The sequence below is a fragment of the Lissotriton helveticus genome, assembly GCF_964261635.1.
Source record: "Lissotriton helveticus chromosome 1_1 unlocalized genomic scaffold, aLisHel1.1 SUPER_1_unloc_9, whole genome shotgun sequence".
Taxonomy (NCBI): domain Eukaryota; kingdom Metazoa; phylum Chordata; class Amphibia; order Caudata; family Salamandridae; genus Lissotriton; species Lissotriton helveticus.
Genome location: NW_027611736.1, coordinates 3,153,859 through 3,179,683, shown reverse-complemented (window position 1 = coordinate 3,179,683; position 25,825 = coordinate 3,153,859). Strand labels below are relative to the sequence as shown.

The following is a 25,825-nucleotide window of genomic DNA, read 5'->3' as shown; positions in this document are numbered from 1 at the left end:
TTGACATAAAACCAATGAAATTCCATATATAGTTAGTTGCACTAACTATATATCGTGCACCCGCAATCCACTGCTGATGATGTCACATATTACATCATTCATGACATGGTCAGTGACATCACTGATGACATCACTGATGACATCTCAAATGACATCACTGATGACATCACTGATGACATCTCCACTGACATCACTGATGACATCATGACACACCAATACCAGTTACTACATACGCACTCACTGATTCCTACGTCTACACACACATTCACTCATTCACCCATACAATCACTCATACATACAGTCACTCATTATTACAACACTATCATATGCACTCATACACCTATGCAGACACTCACACACTGCCACTCATCCATGGAGTTACTCACACACCTAGTCAGTCCTGTAAAGAATCAATCACACTTCCATTTCCTCATCTATACAGTTAAACACAGAACACCATACTTCAGTGACATCACTGATGACATCTCAAATGACATCACTGATGACATCTCAAATGACATCACTGATGACATCATGACACACCAATACCAGTTACTACATACGCACTCACTGATTCCTACGTCTACACACACATTCACTCATTCACCCATACAATCACTCATACATACAGTCACTCATTATTACAACACTATCATATGCACTCATACACCTAGTCAGTCCTGTGAAGAATCAATCACACTTCGATTTCCTCATCTATACAGTTAAACACAGAACACCTACTTTTCACACATATACTAACACATACTTACTCTCTTATACAATCACTGATACAAGTACACATTGATATGCACAGAGTCACACACCTCCCAGCCAGCCACACACACACTCAGTCTTCCATACATCCACTCATTCTTCAATATGTAAAACATATTTAAACTTTACAAAAACACACAGACACTAGATGATGTCATCAGTGATGTCATTTGAGATGTCATCAGTGATGTCATCAGTGATGTCATTTGAGATGTCATCAGTGATGTCATCAGTGATGTCACTGACCATGTCATGAATGATGTAATATGTGACATCATCAGCAGTGGATTGCGGGTGCGCGATATATAGTTAGTGGAACTAACTATATATGGAATTTTATTGGTTTTATGTCAATAAAATGTCCAGCTAACTATATATGGTCTCTAACCTATGGTTTTTTCAGTGAATATATATATATATATATATATATATATATATATATATATATATATATATATATATATATATATATATATATATTAATATAAATATGTATTTATATTTACAATATAAATACAAATAGAACCATTTGCTAACTGGGATATTGTAGACAAGGAAGCAGCGCAACAGACTGCAACCAAATCTTTACCTCTGACTAACTGAGCTAAGCGAAAATATGAGTTACACCTGAAATAGAAAAACAAAATAAGAACCAATTTTAAAAGCCTTGAGGAAGCCCTGATCCTGATGACCATGCAAGGGTGAAACACGTGTCAGCTGTCGATAATCAGATACCGAATATTGCAACATCTTGAAAAAATGATGAAAATCATGAATAAAAGGATAACTTAAAATCACAGTCCAAGATCTTGAATTATTCTTTGTATATCAGACAGGTTTCCGGCCAGGGCAGGGCACCAACATCGCCCTCCTGGCGGCGGTAGAGGAGGCCAGGACACTCTTAGACGAGGGAGGATCAGTGGCAGTGATCCTCCTCGACCTGAGTGCGGCCTTCGATACCGTCAATCACCAACTCCTCATTAAACGGCTCGAAAGAGTCGGTGTGGTAGGCTCTGCCCTATCCTGGCTCACATCCTTCTTGGACCAGCGTACTTTTCAGATCTGGGAAAACAACACCTGCTCCTCCGAAACTCCCCTCCAATGTGGTGTGCCTCAGGGCTCCTCCCTGAGCCCCACATTATTTAACATCTACATGTCCCCATTGGAGGAGGTTATCACCCCGTTCGGAGTGAGCGTCGTCAGCTATGCTGACGACACACAATTAGTGGTATCACTATCCCATCCCAATCGAAAACCAGCAGATTTACTTAACTGCCTTACGCAGGTTCAAAACTGGATGAACAGCTCAGCCTTGAAACTAAACGGAACAAAGACAGATGTCCTTCTTCTTGGTCAAAAAGGAATCATTCTCCCCCCAGATATCTGGCCTGATTGTTTGGGTCCTATTCCAGAACCAAAACAAGAAGTAAAAAGCTTAGGTGTGTGGCTAGATACTACTTTGTCTTTTTCCACACAAGCAAAAAAAGTAGCCGGGACATGCTTCGGCTTGCTGAAATCAGTGAGAAAGATCCTGCCCCTTTTGCCACCCAATTCCCAAAAACTGCTTATACAAGGCCTGATAATTTCTAGGCTTGATTTCAGCAATGTGATATATCTGGGCGCCCCGGAAGCAACACTGAATAAACTTCAGAGAATCCAAAACATAGCCGCCCGGATTCTCACTAAAACCCCTGCCAGAGACTCGGCCAAACCAGCATTGAAACTCCTCCACTGGCTTCCTATAAGGGAGAGAGTTAAATTTAAAGCCTTGTGTCTAGCCCACAAATTATTACAAAATCAAGGCCCTCCCATTCTTAGAAAATTTATCAAACCTTACAAATCCTGCAGATCCCTCAGATCGGACACGGAGAATTTCATCAGCGCTCCTAGAGTCAGGAGGGTACGCACAGGTGGAAGGCGGTTTACAGTCCAGACCGCAAGCCTCTGGAATGCACTCCCGCACGACCTGAGAACTGAACCACACTACCTCCGCTTCAGGAAGCAGCTGAAGACTTTTCTTTTTCCCTAATGATCCCTTCCTATCCGAACCACTGTATCCCCGTCCCATTCCTCACTCCCCTTCCGTCTGGCCCCCCCATGTCAGGTTCAGGGTAGGGTTCTTAGCGCTGGGATACCTACGGGTGACTACGCGCTCTAGAAGAGTTTTTAATAATAATAATAATAATAATAATAATCAATATTGAATAAGGAAGACGATGCACCCATATACCTCAAAATAGTAAGTGATAATGGCTTCCCATCAGCAGCTCCTTGCAGTCTCTGTCACACCTGGAGGGAGCCAGAGGGCAGTCACACCTCCTGCTGTGACAGCCGAGCATCCCACTGTCATTCTGCCTCTGACATTAGCCCTCTGGCCTGACTTCACATGCATGGGGTCATAACAGCTTTTCACGGGGTACACCAGTCCTTACTAGACCAAAACACCGGCCCGCTAACTGGCCTCAGGCAGAGGCCCATCGGCCAATGGCAGATTGCCTGCCTTGCCAATCAGAGGCGGTCTCAGTCTACCCCTAGCCGTACAAAAGGGGGTGGTGATGGACGGAGCATCAGAACCAATCAAACACTCACACCCAGTCAAAAGATCTGGGTTTGATCCATCACCGTTCTTTAGCCCACTCTGCCACCCCAGTTCAGACATGGCTATATGCAAAGCAGTCTGACCCTGTGCCTCATGGGAACAGTCTAGCCCGACTGCCAAGCCATGCCTTCCCTGGACCGAAAACAAGCTTCCGAGGACCGGTTTCTGGCATTCCAGCCGTCTTCAGCCCGGCTTGCTTGAATCCAGTGGCAAAGTGAGCAAGGGACTCACGTCTGAGCATACCCTGCCACACTTATGGCGGCCAAAAGCGGTACAAAAGGGGGTGGTGATGGACGGAGCATCAGAACCAATCAAACACTCAGACCCCGTCAAAAGATCTGGGTTTGATCCATCACCGTTCTTTGGCCCACTCTGCCACCCCAGTTCAGACATGGCTATATGCAAATCAGTCTGACCCTGTGCCTCATGGGAACAGTCCAGCCCGAACTGCCAAGCCATGCCTATCCTGGACCGGAAACAAGCTTCCGAGGACCGGTGTCTGGCATTCCAGCCGTCTTCAGCCCGGCTTGCTTGAATCCAGTGGCAAAGTGAGCAAGGGACTCACATCTGACCATACCCTGCCACACTTATGGCGGCCAAAAGCTGTACAAAAGGGGGTGGTGATGGACGGAGCATCAGAACCAATCAAACACTCACACCCAGTCAAAAGATCTGGGTTTGATCCATCACCGTTCTTTAGCCCACTCTGCCACCCCAGTTCAGACATGGCTATATGCAAATCAGTCTGACCCTGTGCGTCATGGGAACAGTCCAGCCCGAACTGCCAAGCCATGTCTTTCCTGAACCGGAAACAAGCTTCCTAGGACCGGTTTCTGGCTGTCAGCCGTCTTCAGCCAGGCTTGCTTGAATCCAGTGGCAAAGGGAGCAAGGGACTCACGTCTGAGCATACCCTGCCCACATAGGGTGAACAGCAAAACACACAAGATGATGGACGGAATGTTGCACAATGGTAAAACATTCACCCCCAGTCACAGATCTGGGTTTAATCCATCACCGTTCTTTAGCCCACTCTGCCACCTCTGAAAGGGACAGAGCCCACGAAGTAGCGCGGGGGCTGAGTAGTGCCAATATTGTATAAAGGTAGGATTGTGCACTCTCCAGGCATCTGACAGTGCCCCGTTTCGGGCCCAGCGGGGTGACGTGTTAATCACGGAGATGGATTGCCGCCTGGGGGACAGGAGAGTGTGGCAGATTGAGATGGATATCTAGGACACTGCTGTAGTCTCTCCCTTATATCCATGGCATACCCGTCTATTGCACCAGGACATCTCACAAGGAGATTCAGGAGTTGGGCTGGTCTGTGTTTGGCATGTAAATAGATCCCAAGAATACATACATACAGGCAGCCCTCAGCAAAGACATATCTGCCTTCATTGTTGATAAATGTGGAAAGAGTTATTTTGACTGTGATGGATGAGCTTAGGAAGGGCGCCGATAAAAACATCTTACAGCCACTTGTGCTACTGGATCTATCGGCGGCCTTTGGCACGGTCGATCACGAAATTTTGATTGACCGTGTCAATAACGCTGGTGTCCAGGGATTGGCGCTAAGGTGGATCAGATCCTTTCTGCATCAGCGCACCCAGGCGGTTCACCTATCCACTTTTGCGGCATCTTACTCTAGTCTGTCCTGCGGAGTCCCTCAGGGCTCGGCCTTATCCCCTCTTTTGTTCAACCTCTATATGCAACCCCTGATAGCTTCCCTCTGCAATAGCCCGGTTACCATCTTCAACTATGCTGATGACCTTCAGCTGGTTTTCACCCTCAACTCCACCCCTGTTTCCCGTACTAACTTCCAATCCATCATGCTTTCTATTAGTGAATGGATGTACCACAGCCAGTTGAAGCTCAACCCCGACAAAACGGAGCTAGTCCTTACGGGTGGGCCTGCCAACCCCTGGAATGCTAGCTCCTGGCCTTCTTCTCTGGGTTCCCCTCCTCGTCCTGCCGATTCGGTGAAGAGTCTTGGCGTCATCATTTGTAAAGACCTATCAATGAAGCCTCAAATCAATGCAGTTACCTCTTCCTGCTTTTTTCATCTCCGCAGAATTCGCAAGATCAGCAGGTTTCTGACCAAGGAGGCTCTTATACTTGTCATCATGTATAAGAGCACATGAAACACGTGTCCAGGGATGGCGAAGACAGCGAAGATAGCAGAGAATCGAAAGAAGATGCATCGCGGAACACGTAACTACATTAACCATAGTCCTTAGGGGCGATACCGCCGGTGTGTGAGTAGTGTGCGACCCACCCCCATTTGTAATGTTAAAGCTCCCTTGAGCAGTTGGCTGACGAGCCTGGGACGCCGCACCTGCGCGCCTGAGTGGTACTAAACCTGGCAGATATTTGGCAGCCACCGGTAACCCCAGAACACGGCCTATCCCTGCTGACGAGGGGTGATACCGCGAAACACGTGTCCAGGGATGGCGAAGACAGCGAAGATAGCAGAGAATCGAAAGAAGATGCATCGCGGAACACGTAACTACATTAACCATAGTCCTTAGGGGCGATACCTCCGGTGTGTGAGTAGTGTGCGACCCCACCCCCATTTGTAATGTTAAAGCTCCCTTGAGCAGTTGGCTGACGAGCCTGGGACCCCGCACCTGCGAGCCTGAGTGGTACTAAACCTGGCAGATATTTGGCAGCCACCGGCAACCCCAGAACACGGCCTATCCCTGCTGACGAGGGGTGATACCCCAAAACACGTGTCCAGGGATGGCGAAGACAGCGAAGATAGCAGAGAATCGAAAGAAGATGCATCGCGGAACACGTAACTACATTAACCATAGTCCTTAGGGGCGATACCGCCGGTGTGTGAGTAGTGTGCGACCCCACCCCCATTTGTAATGTTAAAGCTCCCTTGAGCAGTTGGCTGACGAGCCTGGGACCCCGCACCTGCGCGCCTGAGTGGTACTAAACCTGGCAGATATTTGGCAGCCACCGGCAACCCCAGAACACGGCCTATCCCTGCTGACGAGGGGTGATACCCCGAAACACGTGTCCAGGGATGGCGAAGACAGCGAAGATAGCAGAGAATCGAAAGAAGATGCATCGCGGAACACGTAAGTACATTAACCATAGTCCTTAGGGGCGATACTGCCGGTGTGTGAGTAGTGTGCGACCCCACCCCCATTTGCAGATGCTGGCATGATGACTCTGAGCTGGCTTCAGGAATGACTTGAACAGAGGCTCGTACCGAGAAAACCAGACCAATGCCACACACAGTTTATAGCTAACAATTATTCCTTCCTCTTTTGTACTCTTGGGGGGCAGAATTGGCTATTTTGTACACAACTGGGCCAACATTTCCAACACCACTTGGATGCTCAATACAGTTTAAGGCGTCAGAATAGAACTTACTCAGGTGCCCTCCCAGAGCAGAATACCTAACCGGCTCCACTTTTCCCAACAACAGGTGAGTTTTATAGACCCTTAAGCCGTCTAGAGTCCTCTCTTTTTCTCACCCCTGGGGATTTCGCAGCACTATCTTCCTGGTACAGCAGAAGGAGGGGGGCACAGGCTAGCCATCAATCTGCAACACTTCAACCAATTGGTGGTCTATCACCACTTCAAGATGGAAGATATCCATCTTCCAGAGACATGCTTCGGGAAAGGGACGGGATGGGCCACCTGGACCTCAAGTACACCTACCTTACGATATCCATCTTCGCCCTCCACTGTAGTTTCTGGCAATCTCAATGGCATTCTAAATAGTTCGAATATGTTGCCCTTCCCGTTGATGTGCCCTGAGCTCCTTGTGCCATCACCAAGTCGGTGGTTGAAACGCTCAGGGAGAAGGGTGTGAGAGTGATCGTCTATCGCAATTATATGATCATTATTGCTCAGACTCAAAGGGTTCTCCTCCAACATATTGCCTACACAATCAAGTTGTTGCAAGAACTGGGATTTGGCTGAGTCACAAGTCAGTTATGGCCCCTTTGCAACAAATGGAGTTTCTGGAATTCCAGGTGGATGCTGTCAAGACTCAGCTGTTTCTTCCCTCCCAAAAGCTGAAGACGATCATGAGGGAGGGAGCGGCGACCTGAGTTGAGCAAACAGACTGTCTTGTTGAAATACGTTGCCAGATTGGTGGTTCTTTTGGGTTCCTCAGTTCAGGTGATTTCCATGGGTCCTCTGCAATACAGACCCCTTTTCTTTGTCATGGACTGACTTACAACTCACAGATCCCGTTATCTCAGGAAGCAAGAGTAGAAGAAACCTGGTGGTTGCAACACATGGAGGCTTGGAGCCATTTTCAGGCCTTCCTGGATCTGATGATCGAATCAGATGCAAGCTGATGGTGTTGGGGAGCCAAGTCTGTAGCTTCTAGCAGGTTCCTTCACAACAAAAATGCTGTGCCCCTGAAAAACCAACTGTTGCATTCTTCTGATAATGGACAACATATCAGCTATTTACTATATAAACAAGCTAAGCAGAACCAGATATTGTATGCTGTCGGAAATCACCAAAGACTTATGCTACTTCCGCCTATGCCACAGGATTGCAGTGGTAACAAAAAAATTTCAGGGTCGGAACAACGTAGCAGACTGGAACTCCAAGTTTCTCTTGCATCCCAACGATCGGATGCTAAATCCCCAGGTCTGACCATGGGTTCATGCAGGGTGGACCTGTTTGCTTCCAGCTGAACTGCCAGTTGTTACGGCTTAGAGATCTGTACTGTAAAAGTGTAGTAGGGAGTGTTAGGGCTCAGGGATGGATAGCGTATACGGTTGTAAAAGATCTGTATTAAGTTAAAATGGAATTTAATGAAAATGAAAATGAAATTACATTAAAACAATTACATAATTGAACTACATTAAATAAATACAAATTTATAGGCACACAGTAAATCATCAGCGTGTGTCACCTCCCATAGGATTCATGCAGACACAGGATACTGCTAGCAATTTCGTTTTATTGTACTTGGCAAAAGTACGCAGTAACGCGTTTCTGCCACCACTCATAGCCTTTATCACACAGGTGCACCGCCATCTTATTGTGTTTATATTCATTACATCAGCATGAAAACTGTCGAAATACTAATTAACATCATTTTTTAGTGGCAGTTCGATAATTTGTTTCTCATCTAGTGTAACATTCCATTTATATATATATATATATATATATATATATATATATATATCATGCTCAGGGGGTTGGTCCAACAGTTGAGACGCACTCGGGCACAAAGAGCTTTTACCCCAAAAGCTTTATTTTGGTAAGAACAAATGCCCTCGCCAGACAATTAAGCATCAGACTGATGTATGGACGCGTTTCGGGTACTTCCCTTCTTCTGCAGCCTTACAGTCTTCGAAGCACTCGTCCACATCAAAAGAGGACTAACATATATCATACCCCTTTTTAGACTCCCTGCATCACTAGAAAAGGTAGTGATGAGACGGAATTTACCATCACTAGTACCGGAGTCGCTCATAGATGCAATTTTATCTTTCAGCAGATCCTTTCTTTTTATCACATTAACCTTTCCATAGGCTTTACTCAAAGTTTCCTGGCTATATCCTCGTACTAGGAAACGTTGTATGCTTTCTCTGGCAGCTCTATGAAACTCACTATCGTCAGAACAATTCCTCTTGATTCTCAGGAGTTCCCCATAGGGGATACTTCTCACCAAGTTAGTGGGGTGGCTACTAGATGCTTGCAGGACAGAATTCCCCGCAGTGGCTTTACGGAAAAGTCTGGTCTTCAAATTATCATTTTCTACATAAATGTTAAGATCTAGATAGTTTACTGACTTCTCCAGAAAATTCAAGATTAACCATATTGGTATTCAGAATCTTGATATATTCTTTAGCCATCTCTAGTGGTCTGTCCCATACGATGAATAAATCATCGATGAAGCGGTACCATCTTACGATGTGTTTGGTCCATATATATGCAAAAACAAGTCCCCAAGTACAAGGAGCCTCGACCCTGCAGGGCGGCCTCTAAAACAACGAGCACAGGGCAGCCTGTCCATCGTCACCGCCGACAGAAAACACACAGATGCCCTTTCTGGAAGCAGAGCTTTAATCACAGCGGTTTTGAGCAGCTCACTGATTTCATTCCTTACGCGTTTCGGCAACAGCCTTGGTCACAGTAGGAAAACAGTCTAAAAAGCAAAGTGCATTGTGTCCGCTCTTTTGTACTAAGAGTCACATGATGATATATAATGGCGAAATATTACATTAGCTATATATATATTTTACTACAAGCTTGTTTGAGGGAATCGATTTGATATAGCTTCATTCTTATATATATATATATTCACTGAAAAAACCATAGGTTATAGACCATATATAGTTAGGAATTAGCATTTACAAAACCTTATTTTACTCACACAAAACCATTGAAATTCCATATATAGTTAGTTGCACTAACTATATATCGCGCACCCGCAATCCACTGCTGATGATGTCACATATTACATCATTCATGACATGGTCAGTGACATCACTGATGACATCACTGATGACATCTCAAATGACATCACTGATGACATCACTGATGACATCTCATTTGACATCAATGACCACATCACTGATGATATCATTCATGTGACAATACAATGCATCTCCTCACATTTTAATATAACCTGTTTCACCCAGTGTTAAATACAGAATATAATTTTTGAAACCATTGACACACCAATACTAGTTACTACATACGCACTCACTGATTCCTACGTCTACACACACCTTCACTCATTCACCCATACAATCATTCATACATACAATCACTCATCTTTACAACACTATCATATGCACTCATACACCTATACAAACACTCACAGTCTCCCACTCATCCATGGAGTTACTCACACACCTAGTCAGTCCTGTAAAGAATCAATGACACTTCCATTTTCTTGTCTATACAGTTAAACATAGAGCACCTTACATTTTCAAACATATACTAACACATACTTACCTTGTTATACAATCATTGATACAAGTACACATTGATCTGCACAGAGTCACACACCTCCCAGCCAGCCACACACACACTCAGTCTCCCATACAAATACTTGGACAATCAATCAGTAACCCATATAGTTAATCATATAGCTACTGATCAACACATGCAGCAGTTTACAGAACAACAGACATAATGATGCACAAATTAAGACACTTTAGTCACTAACCCATGCACTCAGTGAGACACATTTAATCACTCACTCATAGATTCAGTCATGCACCTACTAAATCCTTTGTCCAGACACTTATACTTCCACTCATTCTTCAATATGTAAGACACATTTTAACTTTACAGAAACATACAGTCACTGGATGTTGTCATCAGTGATGTCATCAGTGATGTCATTTGAGATGTCATCAGTGATATCATCAGTGATGTCACTGACCATGTCATGAATGATGTAATATGTGACATCATCAGCAGTGGATTGCGGGTGCGCGATATATAGTTAGTGCAACTAACTATATATGGAATTTCAATGGTTTTGTGTGAGTAAAATAAGGTTTTGTAAATGCTAATTCCTAACTATATATGGTCTATAACCTATGGTTTTTTCAGTGAATTTTCAAGGTTTTGTAAATGCTAATTCCTAACTATATATGGTCTATAACCTATGGTTTTTTCAGTGAATTTTCAAGGTTTTGTAAATGCTAATTCCTAACTATATATGGTCTATAACCTATGGTTTTTTCAGTGAATTTCAATGGTTTTTTAATAGCAAATATCATAAGCTGTCGAATGTCAAGTACGTGGTAAGTAAAAACATTTTCGTGTTTATGCACACTGATCTGCTTTGAATGCTGCCCCCCACCCCTCATTTCTATTAGGACTACTCTCTCTTTGCAGATAGTGAAGGGTAGTTAACGCAGCCCTTTGCCCCCTTTGTAATCCGTCGTGCCTGCTTCTCTCTCCATTTGATTGATTGTTCTCTTTGGTTCATTCTCTATTTACAAACAAGCACAGAGTCGCAATACTCTGTTTAGTCTTTGCAGATAGCGAAAAATCGTGTAAAAAAACAAAAGGAATCCAACAAAATCAGTAGGCCACTAATGGGATCTCTTTTTGACCTCGCTAAAATAGAAACATTAGGAACAACCTGTTGAAAATAGCAATGCGTATGTACATAAGCGGCGTTCATTTGTGTTCACAGTACCCCTTGTTGATTGTTTGAATCGAGCATTGAATTGTTCGAAGTTGGTTCTCTTAAGGATCTTCTCTGCCTGCAAACGAGGAAGAATAGGAATATTCTCTCTCCCTTTGCAGATAGTGAAGGGTAGGTAACGCAAGCCTTTAACACGTCGTACCTATTTCATTCCTCATTGATTGATTGATTGTCCGAACATTGACTGTTTGGGAATTAGTTCTTTTTGGAGGTATTCCCTGTTTGCAAATAAACGTAGGAAAATCTTTGCAAGTAGTGAAAGGGTACGTAATGCGGACCTTTCTCCCCCGTTGTAATCTGTCATGCCTATCTACTCCCCACTGATTGATGCACCTGTTTCACCCCGACCATTTATTAGAGATACGTCATCTGGCCCGACCAGAGAGCACCCCTAGTGAAAAGGACATATGCAATAATAACGAAGTGATCACTGTATCCTGTTAACAGAAACTTTAGCATGAAACAACCTGGAAAGAAAAGAATAGGAAAACGAAAATCAGTAGGCCACTGATGAACATGAACTTTTATTAAACAACGAACAAAGAAACGATAACATAACGTAATGATAAAACCTATTAATGTCCTAGAAACAAGAAAACGTTAAAATATGCCAGTGGTGAGAGACCAGAAAAACAGTAAGAGAAACCAAATCACCCCTCGCTGTCCCACCGCCTGCCACGCCAAAAAAATCGATAGACTAGGGAAAATGCAAGTCAGTAGAACATCCGCCCCCACTCTGGAAACTTCCAAGGTGGGGCAGGGTTGCGGCTACGCCCAGCCGGGAGCAGCCCATATAAGGCAGGTCCTGCTGCCACGCCTCGGCCAGGAGATCCTAACGTAGGGTGTAGCCGGAGGAGAGGCCCAGGCCAGCGGGACCCGGCCAGGGGATTGCCTTTACAACGCTGAACAGTTGCAGGGGGGGGAATGTCTCCTCGACCCTCCCCTCTCTCTCCCAGTCCGGCCGCGGTGGCCCTTGAGAGTTGCAGGTACTCCCGCCACATGCTCTTCCGGTCCGGCCACCAACGGTCAGGGGGCCGAGGCCGACGGGATCCGGCTGCAGCCGATAAACCAAGAAACCCGTTCATGGGGCCAGAGCCAGGGGCGTCCGGCCGACATCTACCGGAAGCCCGGCCCGAAGACGGACGGGACACTTCTTCTTTCTTTTATAATGGCTGCGACAACACTGGGGGGGGATGTCTTGCACATGCCTCCGACCCCCCCCCCCCTCGTCCTCATCGCCTGGTCCGGCCATAACAAATCTCAAGCGAGACGCCGTGGGGTGCACTGGGAGGGAGAGACGGTGCGAACAGGCCTCTCCCGCCTCCCCAGGTGGAGGCTTCCCAGCTGCACCCTCAGCGCTCCAGGCGCCCGGAAAAGGGTTCTTCCACTGTGGCCATGCTGCAACGTCTCGCCCGGCAGGGTGGAGCCCGTCCGCTCATTTGACCCCGCGATCGCCAGTAGCTACCGAACTCTCAAAATGGCGGTCGACCTGGCAAGAGCGGGCCCAGCATAAAGAAATGGCCCGGTCACTGGTTGACTCCACCACCGTACTCCTCCACGACCTTGAAGATTCTAGAGGAGCCGCGGGAGTCTCCGACCCCCGATGGGGAATGACTGCCATGATCGCCCGTGGAGTGACGAAACTGTATCCGCGGGACGTCGGCGCTCCCATGCTGGCGCCAGCCTCACTTTGAATTACTAGAATCCTGCAGACCTCAGTTCCGGTGAAAGCACAGTGTGACCCGGTAGGAAAAATTGTTGCACCCCCTCCCCTTTTTGACTGATAGTTCAAACCACCGATCCTTTCCTTTGCCCTTTTAACGGAACTTTGGACTGCCTCCCCCTCTTTTACATTTTCTAGAGAAAACAAAACATTAACCACTACATTAGCATAGCAGTTGACACCAGAACTGTTTTCAAATTTAAAACCAACAACATCTTCAACAGAATCCTATTTGTTTCTGCTGTGACCCTGCTACAGCACAGGCATTGTCCCCAGCAGTAATTCTGCAATGCCGGTAAGAATAGCTGTGGTGCCTACTGGACTCACTCACCCCCGCGGCGCCCCACGCCGTTATTTGCTGGGCGGCAACTTACTAGACATCACTTTCGTGCCATCTAGATTTCAGCGCGTTCTGCTGCCTTGGAACTATTCGCACAACAGACTGCTACTGACGACCCACCCCCAGGCAACATCTTCTGAATTTTCATAATTTGAAAGAACTAGTAACATGTCCTCATCAGGAATTCAAAAGAAATTGCCACGGTCTCTTCGTTGTTTAAATGTTTTTACTGTTTTTGTTTTGTTGTATATATTTATATGTTATTAAAGTTTTATATTCCTACTACTTTGTTGGAGTGCTATATATTTTTAATGTGACACATAATTGTAAAAACTTTGATGTACAAAGAGTCATTCCTGGAATCTTCCGCTTCAGGCTCGGTCCCCTCCCCAATCACAATACAGGATGGTTTTCAGATAGTAGGAACACGTGTGGTGTGACGGATCTCATCGGGTGTGGGCCTTGATCTACTATAACTCCTTTGAAGAGGGGTGATTCTTTACAGCTGGGGCCATAAACTACATCTGCAGGGCTAGGTGATAGCCTGGACAATCGGACACAGAGGAAGAGGAGTGTCAGAGGGTGCGGTAGTGAATAGGGCGAAAGGGAGGTGTCGGGCGGGCACAGAGTGTGATTTTCAGGGAAGAGCAGCGCAGATGTGGGGAGGTTTATTGCCGATGCATAAGACAGAGAGCGGGGGTGACCAGTGCCTGGGGAAGATGCTTGCGAGGGTGGGGAGCCATGCTACGAATCGACAGCGTGCAGAGAGTGGGTCTGGTCAAGGCATCTAAAATGGCTGCCGTGCACGACAAAAGTGTGGCATTTCAAAAAAGGCAAGATGGCGCAGACAATGTTTTTCAACACTTCCTCATTTCCTTCGAATCGAACGTTAACAGACGTTGGTGCATATTACCAAAGTTAAGCGATATTTATCGCTAACGATGCTTACCAACGAATTTTTTACCGCTAAGCATCGTCAGAAATTATCGAGGATAAACCTTGCTATTATCAAGGTTTATCGCAAATGCGATAATAAACGGCCGCAATGCATGAATATCGCTAAAAAGTCAGCGATATTCATGCATTACCGAGCTAATGCTCTTAGCCATGTTATCCACCTCCCAATGGATAACATGGCTAAGAACTGCTCAGGGCAGGTGTTACGTTTTGGAGATATTCGCGCTTAGCGCGAATATCTCAAAGTTGGTAATAGGAGATAGATATCTTGCATGTTGTAATGCAAATTATTGTGGTATATGGAACTCATACCATAATCTCTCAGGAAAGCAGAAACTGATCCTTTTGGGACCGCCTGAGAAGGCCTAGGGGGTGAGGGGTACTCTACTTTGCCCCCTTTTCACGTTCCGAACTATTTTATTTTACTCTCTTCTGTAATTACACAAAATAGCAGCGATAAGATGCATCGGAGACACACAGTGAGAGAAAGGAGGCCGGAGATGAAGAAGAGATGTCAAATACACATTGGAGATAATATAGTGGCAGAAGGGAAGTAAATATGAGTAAACTTACCATGTAACATAAAAATGTTGCACTCTATACTATAAGTCTCATTTTATACTACAATCACTTCGCTACAACCTCATAAATTAAAAATAAAAATGAATAATGTCTCAAACAATTTTTGATTTCTAAATATAAATTTATTCTTCAGAATTTTCTAAATTTGAAAGAACTAGTAACATGTCCTCATCAGTAATTTCCTCATGAAAAGTCTGCAATGATGATTCTTGTAACTCTATGGTCTCCAAACATTCGATAAATTCGCCATCAACAGATTGATCCAAAAAATCATTCAAGTTATCTCCTCCTTGTGACAATATTTCATTATTGGTGCTGTCAATTTCAATCAATGTAGTGGAATCATTCAAGTCATCTCCTCGTGACAATATTTCATTATTGGTGCTCTCAATTTCAATCAATGTAGTGGAATCATTCAAGTCATCTCCTCCTTGTGACAATATTTCATTATTGATGCTGTCCATTTCAATCAATCTAATGGAATCATACAAGCCATCTCCTCCTTGTGACAATATTTCATTATTGGTGCTCTCAATTTCAATCAATGTAGTGGAATCATTCAAGTCATCTCCTTGTGACAATATTTCATTATTGGTGCTGTCCATTTCAATCAATCTAATGGAATCATACAAGTCATCTCCTCCTTGTGACAATATTTCATTATTGGTGCTCTCAATTTCAATCAATGTAGTGGACAATTCAAACGAAATTGCCACGGTCTCTTCATTGTGAGCCATTTTATTTTGAAATTGCTTGCTGTAAATTGCAGAAAAAAATAATCACTTTCATTTATCGTTTTTAGTAATACATAATATAAAACTAACTTTATCAAGTATTTAGTATAACAGAAGGACTGCAAATAAATAACAGAAAACATTTTTCAAATTATCTTCAAGTGTACAACATAGTTCCCCTTACAAATTAACAACTCACCTTTTTAAAAGTAGGAGAAGTGTTAGTACTGTGTAAATCAAACACCAGAAATTCACCACCAAAAATTCCTCACAAATGTACCTCAGACAGTAGTATCACAAAATGGCTGTGGTTTCCTCTCATTTGACATATATACATAACCAATTAACTTTCATCACACACAAATACAAAACCAAACTAACATTTTAATTGGTTCTAAATTTCAACACTTTCAAATGTGTTTTCCCCATGCAATTTTCCATAGGACATTTACATACGTCTACAGCCTGAATGGCTGAACGGAATTACACCAAACTTGGCAAAATGGTACATCAAACCTAAGAGGTCAGGAAGGATCTACTATGCCCCCTTATGGTCATTTCCCCCTTCGCTTTGGCCTCCTCTTGTCTCTCAATCCTACCGAGAGACAAGATGGCGGCCGCTACGGACTGTTTGGAATGTTGACAGACGCCGGAGAACCAATCAGCTTCGCAGAGCTCCGTAACGCGAAAAGTACGCGAAGCGGAGCGCTGTTACAGATATATATCTTTTTTTGAACGTTAATTTCTCAAAATCCACTGGAGCACATATATTGAGACCTAGCAAAGGCACATCGGGCTACCAGTCCCTAATATTTTGCCAAGTTTCGTGCAAATCCATTCAGCCGTTCGATTATTATTATTATTTTTTTTTTTCTCCGCGGGGCCCTTTTAAAACCTCCACATCAAACGTAGGGGGTCAGCGAGGATCTACTATTCCCCCTTATGGTCATTTGCCCCTTCGCTTTGGCCTCCTCTTGTCTCTCGATCCTACCGAGAGACAAGATGGCGGCCGCTACGGACTGTTTGGAATGTTGACAGACGCCGGAGAACCAATCAGCTTCGCTTCACAAAGCTCCGTTGCGCGAAAAGTACGCGTACTGGAGCGCTGCCCGGTCCGCTGTTACAGATATATATCTTTTTTTAAACGTTAATTTCTCAAAATCCACTGGAGCACATATATTGAGACCTACAAAAGGCACATCGGGCTACCAGTCCCTACAATTTTGCCAAGTTTCGTGCAAATCCATTCAGCCGTTCGGGCTAAAAGTGAGGCCAACCGCCCTATGGAAAACTCAATGTTAAAAACACGTTTTGGGACCCCCCTTTTTTCTCGGCCCCCCCTTGACGAACCCCCCCCCCAAATTTTCAAGGGCTGCTCAGAAACAAAATGTGCCATTTTCCTGAAAATTTCAGCCAATTCCGTCCACAAACGCCAAAGTTATTAGACATAGAATTTTCAAAAATCCCATAGAGAAAAAATCCTAACTATATATACCTACTGGCGACCGCCAGTAGGTAATATATGAGAATGAAGCTATATAAAGAGAATGAAGCTATATCAAATCAATACCTTTAAACAAGCTAGTAGTAAAATACATATTTAGTTAAAAACATTTAGTTTTTTTTCAATGTGAAGCATAAACTGAAACTCTGGAATACAAAACAAAGAGTTCCAAGATGTTCGGAATTACAGTGGTAGGATCAATAATGACCAACAAAAAGTTATCAGTGTCTCATTTAATTACCCCACATATTATAACTTAATTTACATAAGATTTATGGATGAAACAATGCAAGAATTCAGCACCTAGTATGGATGCAGGAGGGGCAAATACACAACACAACTTAGTTCCTCTTGCTATAACAGTTGGGAAAACTGTGTCAAAGTGAAATAAATTGCTTTAAATAAAAATGTATAATTAACATTTTCTGCAACCAGTGCAAAAATACTCATAAATGATGAAAATGAACCAGCCTAGACTTATACATTACAAATGGGTCTAGTGCAGCTTTTCTCAAACTGTGGCTCGGGACCCACTGGTGAGTCTGAGCCGATAATTGGTAAGTCGCGAAAGTTCTGATCTATATGTAAGTCATATTTAAAATGATTAGCCCAGGTTGTGCACTAGTGCAAAAGTGCTGAACAATACACCTAAGATAAGTTTTAAAACAAACATTTACAAGTATTCGCAAGAAAAATTCTAGGTACACCTTCCAGTATTAGTTGCTGCAGGTATTTTACTTCACAAAGCCATTTCAAAACAAACTGTGATCACTATACATGATAGACAACCATTCGACATGTGTATGACTTTGTCATAAATTGAGAAATATATATGTGACCAAACTACTAGAGCTGCCAATTTTGGTTCTGGGGAACCTGGTTTGTGTCCTGGTGTCGACTCAAGGTCCTTTAATTCTGGGCAAATTACTTAATCTTCCGTGTTTATGATAAAACTAATCTGACCTTCTGTAGTGTAATCTGGTGCTCATGTCAAGTGCTCCAATGCACTTGGGCCGTGTTCACACCAGACAAAACTATAAAATATACACATATATATGGAGTCTAACTGCATCACAAAGCCTCATTTTAACACAAAACTAGCTATTAGGTCTTACCCCATACTCTGCCGCCAAAGGGGTTTCTCAAATTTCCTAAAATCATTGGTATCAACCCCAACATTTTCAGAAGCCTTACAATTTTAGTGTATGGATGCCACAGGCCAGCACCCCACTTGGAATAGTGTTCCAGCTTCAGACTCCAGTGCAGTTCACCGTCTATGGGAAGATCATTATCTTGGCCACAGTCCGATATTGAAGGGCTAGGTCAAGGTCATGACATTTAGAAACAATCCATTAAAGCTAGGTGGGTCGCCAAAGTTTGTGGTATAAAAACGGTTGGGAAGCAGTGGTGTTACTGGATGATAATCTGGTCTCTAAATATAGAATTGATCATAAGAAAAACTGGCTCAGATCACTTTTAAAAGTGTATGGGTCCAATGCACTAAGAGACAGGTCACAAGCAGTGGTTTCAAATTACAAACCAATATTTTGCAATTTGTTTATGATTTAATATCTTATGATAAGATTTCTGAGTGGAAATACAATGGGGCCCAAGGGGACAACTTTTCAAATCTGTTACCACTTCCCCTGAGGTCTGGGCAACTGATCAATGGCTTGCGACTAAAATGGCAGTCATAAACTATTGATACATATCATTTTGATTCAGAATGGATCGCAAAACCAATTTTGAGAATCAGAAAACAATTCCAACTTGTAAAATGGGTTTAATATATTGCACAAGTGGTGTGACTTTGTGATTAACGGATTTACACATGTTTGGAAAGCTGGGCCCCTATTTGCGAACATTTTTGTCAGTATTGCTTAATAAAACAAAAAGGGCTGAAATGAATTGCATGTTTATGGTCTTAATCCTGTTTAGCTAGGACAATAATTGGTGCCTCAACAAAAGAACCCAAATAGTATCAATCTATTACTGAACAAACAATTGTCGCAAACATTCAACAGTGTGTGAAGAAAAACTTTATCAAACTCAATTGGAATACCGTCAGGCCCACGAGTTGGCCACTAGTCAGGAACACAGAGATTAAACTGTCTGTTGTCAGCATGCTAGTACTTGGAGAAGTTTTGTTTTTTGAACGTAATTTATTTTTCCTGATTTACAAGTTTTTTCTGTGCGCACAGTAACCATTTTATGTTCACGCCACTATTGTGAACAACCATTATTGGTCTCTCTTCTCCAACCAAGATGTAACAGCTCAATGCATAGCCGCTCAGTCATCTGCTACTTGTCAGCATGGGATTGATTTCTTCAAATGATCCTGCTCTCTGAATGTTTAGTATGGAAATGCATTGTTTTTTTTCTCAATTAACTTACTGAGTTGCAATAAATCCCTTGTGTCCGGACGATGAGGCTTTAAGACGGAAAATAATTGGGCAGACTTTATTACTCTGAGCTATGACTTTCACTTTCACTCGGAGTAGCTACTAAATTGCTTTAAGAGTTTAATGTACCTTGTACTATATTCTTGTGCTCTCTTACAGGCATTTGTATTCTGGTCCAGTTTTCTTGCACGTTGCTTTTAATGTGTTGTTTCTTCTTTTTCCCCTTGGACTGAAAAGTAGTTGTTCATCCTTTGCATTTTGTGACATGCCTCTGCAAGCGTAGAGCTACAGTTTGGTCTCGGTTATTGTTTTTTCTTCAGTGTATGCTCTTTCGCAGTATAAAACAGTAGTTTTTTCACAGACGTATTTCCAGTTTTCAGGGCACTGATAAGGTACTTCGCTCGCATGGGCTCTTTCATGTAGTCAGACTAAAACTTTTGTGGCACTCAGAAAAGAGGCACAATTTAAGCCCAGTATGGCTTCTCTCATGCACAGAGAGAATGGATTGACAACAGAAGCTTTTCTGACTATCAGGGCTCTGATAGCATTTCTGTCCAGTGTGTTTTCCCTCATGCAGAGTGAGGTTGCCTTTCTGACTGAAGCTTTTCTGGCATTCAGAGCACTTATAAGCTTTTTCCCCAGAGTGTTTCCTTTTATGGCAAATGAGATTCACTCTCTGAATGAAGCTGTTCCAACAATCACAACACTTTTAAGGTTTTTCCCCGGTGTGAGTTCTCTCATGTCAAGCAAGCCAACCTTTAACACTAAAGCACATCTGGCATTCAGAGCAGTGGTATGGTTTCTTCCACAGCGTGGGTTCTCTCATGTTCAGTTAGACTGACTTTAAACCTGAAATGTTTTTGACATTCAGAGCACTGATAAGGTTTCTGTCCATTGTGTTGTCTCTCATGTAGAATGAGACTGCCTTTCTGAAGGAAGCTTTTCTGGCATTCAGAGCACTTATAAGGTTTTTCCCCAGTGTGTTTTCTTTCATGGTAAGTGAGACTGACTCTATGACTGAAGCTTTTCTGGCATTCACAACACTTATAAGGTTTTTCCCCAGTGTGAGTTCTCTCATGTTCAGTAAGGCTACCTTTAATGCTGAAGCTTCTCTGGCATTCAGAGCATTGGTATGGTTTTTCCCCAGTGTGAGTTCTTTCATGTCGAGCAAGGCAAACTTTAAGCCTGAAGCTTTTCTGGCACTCAGAGCACTGATAAGGTTTCTGTCCAGTGTGTTTTGTCTCATGTTGAGTTAGACTGCCTTTCTGACGGAAGGTTTTCTGGCATTCAGAGCACTTATAAGGTTTTTCCCCAGTGTGAGTTCTCTCATGTCGACTAAGGCTATCTTTAACACTAAAGCTCATCTGGCATTCAAAGCACTGGTAAGGTTTTTCCCCAGTGTGAGTTCTCTCATGTCGAGTGAGAGTGTCTTTAAGTTTGAAGCTTTTCTGGCATTCAGGGCACTGATAAGGTTTCTGCATACTGTGTTGTCTCTCATGTCGAGTGAGACTGAATATCTGACTGAAGCTTTTCTGGCATTCAGAACACTTATAAGGTTTTTCATCAGTGTGAGTTCTCTCATGTTGAGTAAGGTGCGCTTTAACACTGAAGCTTCTCTGGCATTCAGAGCACTGGTATGGTTTTTCCCCAGTGTGAGTTCTCTCATGTCGAGTGAGACTGTCTTTAAGTTTGAAGCTTTTTTGGCATTCAGGGCACTGATAAGGTTTCTGCACACTGTGTTGTCTCTCATGTCGAGTGAGACTGCATCTCTGACTGAAGCTTTTCTGGCATTCAGAGCACTGATAAGGTTTTTCCCCAGTGTGTATTCTCTCATGTTTAATGAGACTGCCTTTCTTACTGAAGCTTTTGTGGCATTCAGAGCACTGATAAGGTTTTTCCCCAGTGTGTATTCTCTCATGGTTAATGAGACTGCCTTTCCTATTGAAGCTTTTGTGGCATTCAGAGCACCCATAGGGTTTCGCCCCAGTGTGAGTTCTCTTGTGTTCAGTGAGACTGCATTTGTGCCTGAAAGTTCTCTTGCATTCAGAGCACTGGTATGGTTTTTGCCCCTCATGTGTTCTCTCATGCTGAGTGAGAGAATTCATAACAAACACGGTTCTGGTAATCTGAGAACTGTAAAGGTTTCCCCCTATTTGTGCTCTTGCATGTTAAGAAAGGTTTTTTACAAATAAAGCTTTTTTGACATTCAGATTAGTTAAAGGATTTATCCAGTATTAATTCTCTTTAGTGAATCAGATTTCTGCCAAAAGAGTTTCTGACATTTAGAGTAATTGTAAGGTTTTTCCTTAGTGTATACTATCTTGGCGAGAAAATGTCATCCTCACATTTTGAGCACTTAAAAGATTTCTTTCTTGGGTTATTGTCTCCAGGTTAGTTTTTTCTTGAGTACACAGCAGATTAAGTCTTTACCCGATTTCAAAATCCGGACGTTTAAATAATTGTTAGCCGAAACCTCTCAATGTGCTTCACGTGTTATTCTTAACACTTGTATTGAGTCTACTAGAAAATCTATCTAGACTTGTAGTGTTGTGACCTCTTTAAGCAAATTAGGCTAATCTATTGAACCTTTCAAAATTTCTCTCATGGAGATATGGTCTCCATGTTATGTCTATATGAAGCCTGTCCGGCAGAGTTAGGTTCACTTTTTGACTGGAGCTTTACTAACATTTATTTGTCAGGTTATAAAACACTGACAAACTTATTATCTTGATTTAGTGTAGGCTATTCATGTGCAAAGGAAGGAAGATTACATTACACATTTCTCGGTAGCAGAATATTGTTTTTCTTCAATGCCCAGTGTGTGGTCTCCAGAGCAGTGGCTAGCACCTGAGCACTGGTGGTGTCACATTTCAATGTTTAGCATGGCTGAAACAAACTTTGGCAAACTTCATTGCTTTTGCTAGAAACTGGAAAGGACCTTTTACAATGACTTTCTTTGTACTTTCTTTTCCACCAGGTGTGTTTCTTTTGTACCAGGGATTTCTTTACTTCTTCCGACTAAAGAGTGTTCACTACCGTTGAGGTGATTGGTCTTTCTGACAAGAATTCTCAAGTTCTATGCACGGATATGGCTTGGTTTTTCTCCAGGGCTTTCCTTATGTAGACTGAGTTTACAAAAGAGGTTATTTTCAGTCGACCTGTCTGGACATTAATTTACTCATTTTCATTTCTGGAGCTGTATAACCCTAATAACCTACGTTTGCGATAAAAGAAATTGTTGTTCAGCAATATATAATGAATGCTTAGAATTAGTGATATCAATTTCACTTTCAGTAGGGTTCTCTACTTCTGTTTCCTCCTCGGCTTCTTGGTACTGTTTAGTTATTGGGGCTCTGAGACATTTTCACCTCTTCAACATAAACCTCTTCAGTGTGGTGATTTTCGCTTCATGTTATTAAATTACGCTTCCCTTTTTAATCATACTTCAGTGACCTGCAAAATAAAAATGGGAGTTTGTTACTGCATGTAAATGAGCAGAAATATACAATATCTATGAGCATATTCAATGCAGAGCGGTAGCCTTTTGAGATGTGAGAAGGGAAGTCAGACTCGAAGTTGAATTTCAGGTTTGGCTGTAAGTACTGTGCATCAAAGTGAAAAAAGGAGCTGAAGGACGCTCAAACACAAGTTTTACAAGAGATTACTTCTAAAGTTGTGGGGTTTGTATGTGGAAACTAAATGTACATATATGTTGTAAATAAATAAAACAAGCATCCAGAGGCAGTCAGTATTCCCAAGATATCATACATACTGTTGGGTCTTTAATCATATGACTTACATAGTGATGTAGGCGGGTTCTAATTCATGGAATCTGTATGTCTGAATTGACTAGGCAGCTGCTGATTCACTCGAGCAATGCTGATCGCAAACATGAATGCTCACAAAATAATTCAAGTTTACCTCATGTGGACAGCATTCTTTAATATACCACCAAGCACATATGGAAAATCTCAAATGGCTAATTTCTTAGCCAACTGATCTGAAATGTCCTTGTAGTAAACACATCACCATCAAACCAATAAACTGGGATCCACCCTTGGGTAGACATTGAATCTGCTCTGATCTCTAACGTGGCCGACCGCACAACCACAGTTTGGAAGAATGATACTCCTATACTTTTTCTACTGGGCTTATTTGCCATGTTAAGCACATTTTATCACAATGTCTTACCTCACTGACAACATGAGCATTACCTGGCTTTCTTTATTCATGTCAACATCATATCAACATCAAAGCAGGAGGTATACCTCCAAAGAGCAATCATTGCTCTACTTTTCTCAAGGCCTACCTCAAACATTGCAACCGGGCGTGCTGCAGCCAAGCAGATGACACACCAATCCCTCTGAAACTGGGGAGTCTGAGCAGTCTGAATAGCTCATGTGTAGATGACTATGTTCAAGGCATCGACCAATGGATGTGACTAGTGAAGTTAAACTCAACTCATCCACAACAGAGATCCTCACATGCAGACACTGGGAGAACTACCATCCTCTAGGTTGCTCAGACCTCAGGAAGTTAGAGTAACTCCTAAAAGATCGTGGATTTCCCAGGCTCTGCGAGTACACCAAATGATGAGAAGCACTTTTGATCCTATGTGAACCATAAGACTAATCTAACCTGAGCTAGGGTTCCCTCAGAAGGTCCAGGTGACCACCTGTCATCCTTTCACGTCCTGATTTTCTGAACTGACTCTACTATGGAGCTTCACTCTCCCTATCAATAATGTTACAAAGTACTAAAAACACAGTGGTTATACAACTACTACCAGATCATCTATGGAAAGAAAATCTCTTCATTGCCTTCACATCCTTAGATGTTCATCTTTGCTGAGTCTCTGTTTAAAGCATAGAGGCACCTGTGACAAAGAATCATCCACCTTACAGGCTTAAAAGTTGTGTACAGAACACAACACTCCGGTCTAGACTGGCACCACAACTGATCGTCATTTACAAGAAGAATGCATGGTGTGAACCTCCGCTTCCCTACAGGCAGCTGAGCTCCGGATCTCATGTCCAAGAACCATCAACAACCACCTGTAATCCAGAAAGACAGTGAAAACTGCCACTTCGCAAAGTAAAACCATAAGGCTCGTCCTAATCAAATCTCAGGAAAAGGATGGAGAATGACAGCGCCTATGCTGCACACGCTAGATCCTGCAGGGCACGTGCCAGGGCTGTACTTTACCCATGAAGCTCACACGAAGCTGGGGTGCAGTCCATATACCTGCTCTGGAGCAAGCAGCTGGCAAGACCCAGGCCATCAACTGTGCTGATTTCTTTGAATGTTATGCTAAACAGTTTGTAACTAGATTAACCACTTCTAGGGGAAAAGTAGAACTGCTGGTGTCTCCATGAACTTGACCACAGGGAAAATTTGTAATTACAGTTGTAATTACTGTACTTCTTTAGAGCTCAGTTGAAATGTAATTAAACTGCTTCCAAGAATGTGACCACTCAAAACTGAGAAAAAATATGTGGTACAGTTAATCAAAATAATCATTTGAGAACAAAGTTAGGCTCAGCATCAAAAGGAACTTTTACGGAACGATTACAAATTTAATGGGTGGCAATGGACCCGGGGTTTATTCAACAGCGCAGTCTTAATGTCACAAAACGTGGTGACTTTTGCTACTACTCTGCAATTGATACCTGTAAATTACAAATTGTGTCTTCCATGGATCCAATATTTATCAATATTAAAATTGGCCTTATGAAGCATATTTGTAGTACATGCATTCAAGTGAAAATACAAATATTTATAGTGGTCATACAGACATTTTGCCGTAAGGACAAGTCTCATGTGTTACACTAACATTTTTCGATTAATTCTCGCTTTATTGCAAGGTTGGATTGAGCCGAGTGAAAAAGTTCTGCTGTCTCAGTGCTGGCACTACACTCTCAGCCAATGTGAAGAGAGATTACTGTCAGTGGCTTATTCACCAGAGAGTGCCTGGTTCCAACTGGTACTGTCAGATCATTTGGCCGCTTCCTGCCTGTTATGAATTGGTCAGCATGGCAACGATCTGCTTCATGGA

At 43.0% G+C, this 25,825-nt stretch overlaps 1 pseudogene across 1 annotated transcript in view; it reads right to left on the bottom strand.

Moving 5' to 3' along the window:
• Positions 1-17,614: 17,614 nt before the first annotated feature.
• The window catches only part of LOC144806610 (uncharacterized), a 69,410-nt pseudogene continuing 61,199 nt past the window's right edge, over positions 17,615-25,825 (bottom strand). Inside the window, exon 3 of the transcript XR_013605851.1 lies at positions 17,615-21,930. The product of XR_013605851.1 is annotated as an uncharacterized LOC144806610 (transcript). The remainder of the gene's footprint in view (positions 21,931-25,825) is intronic.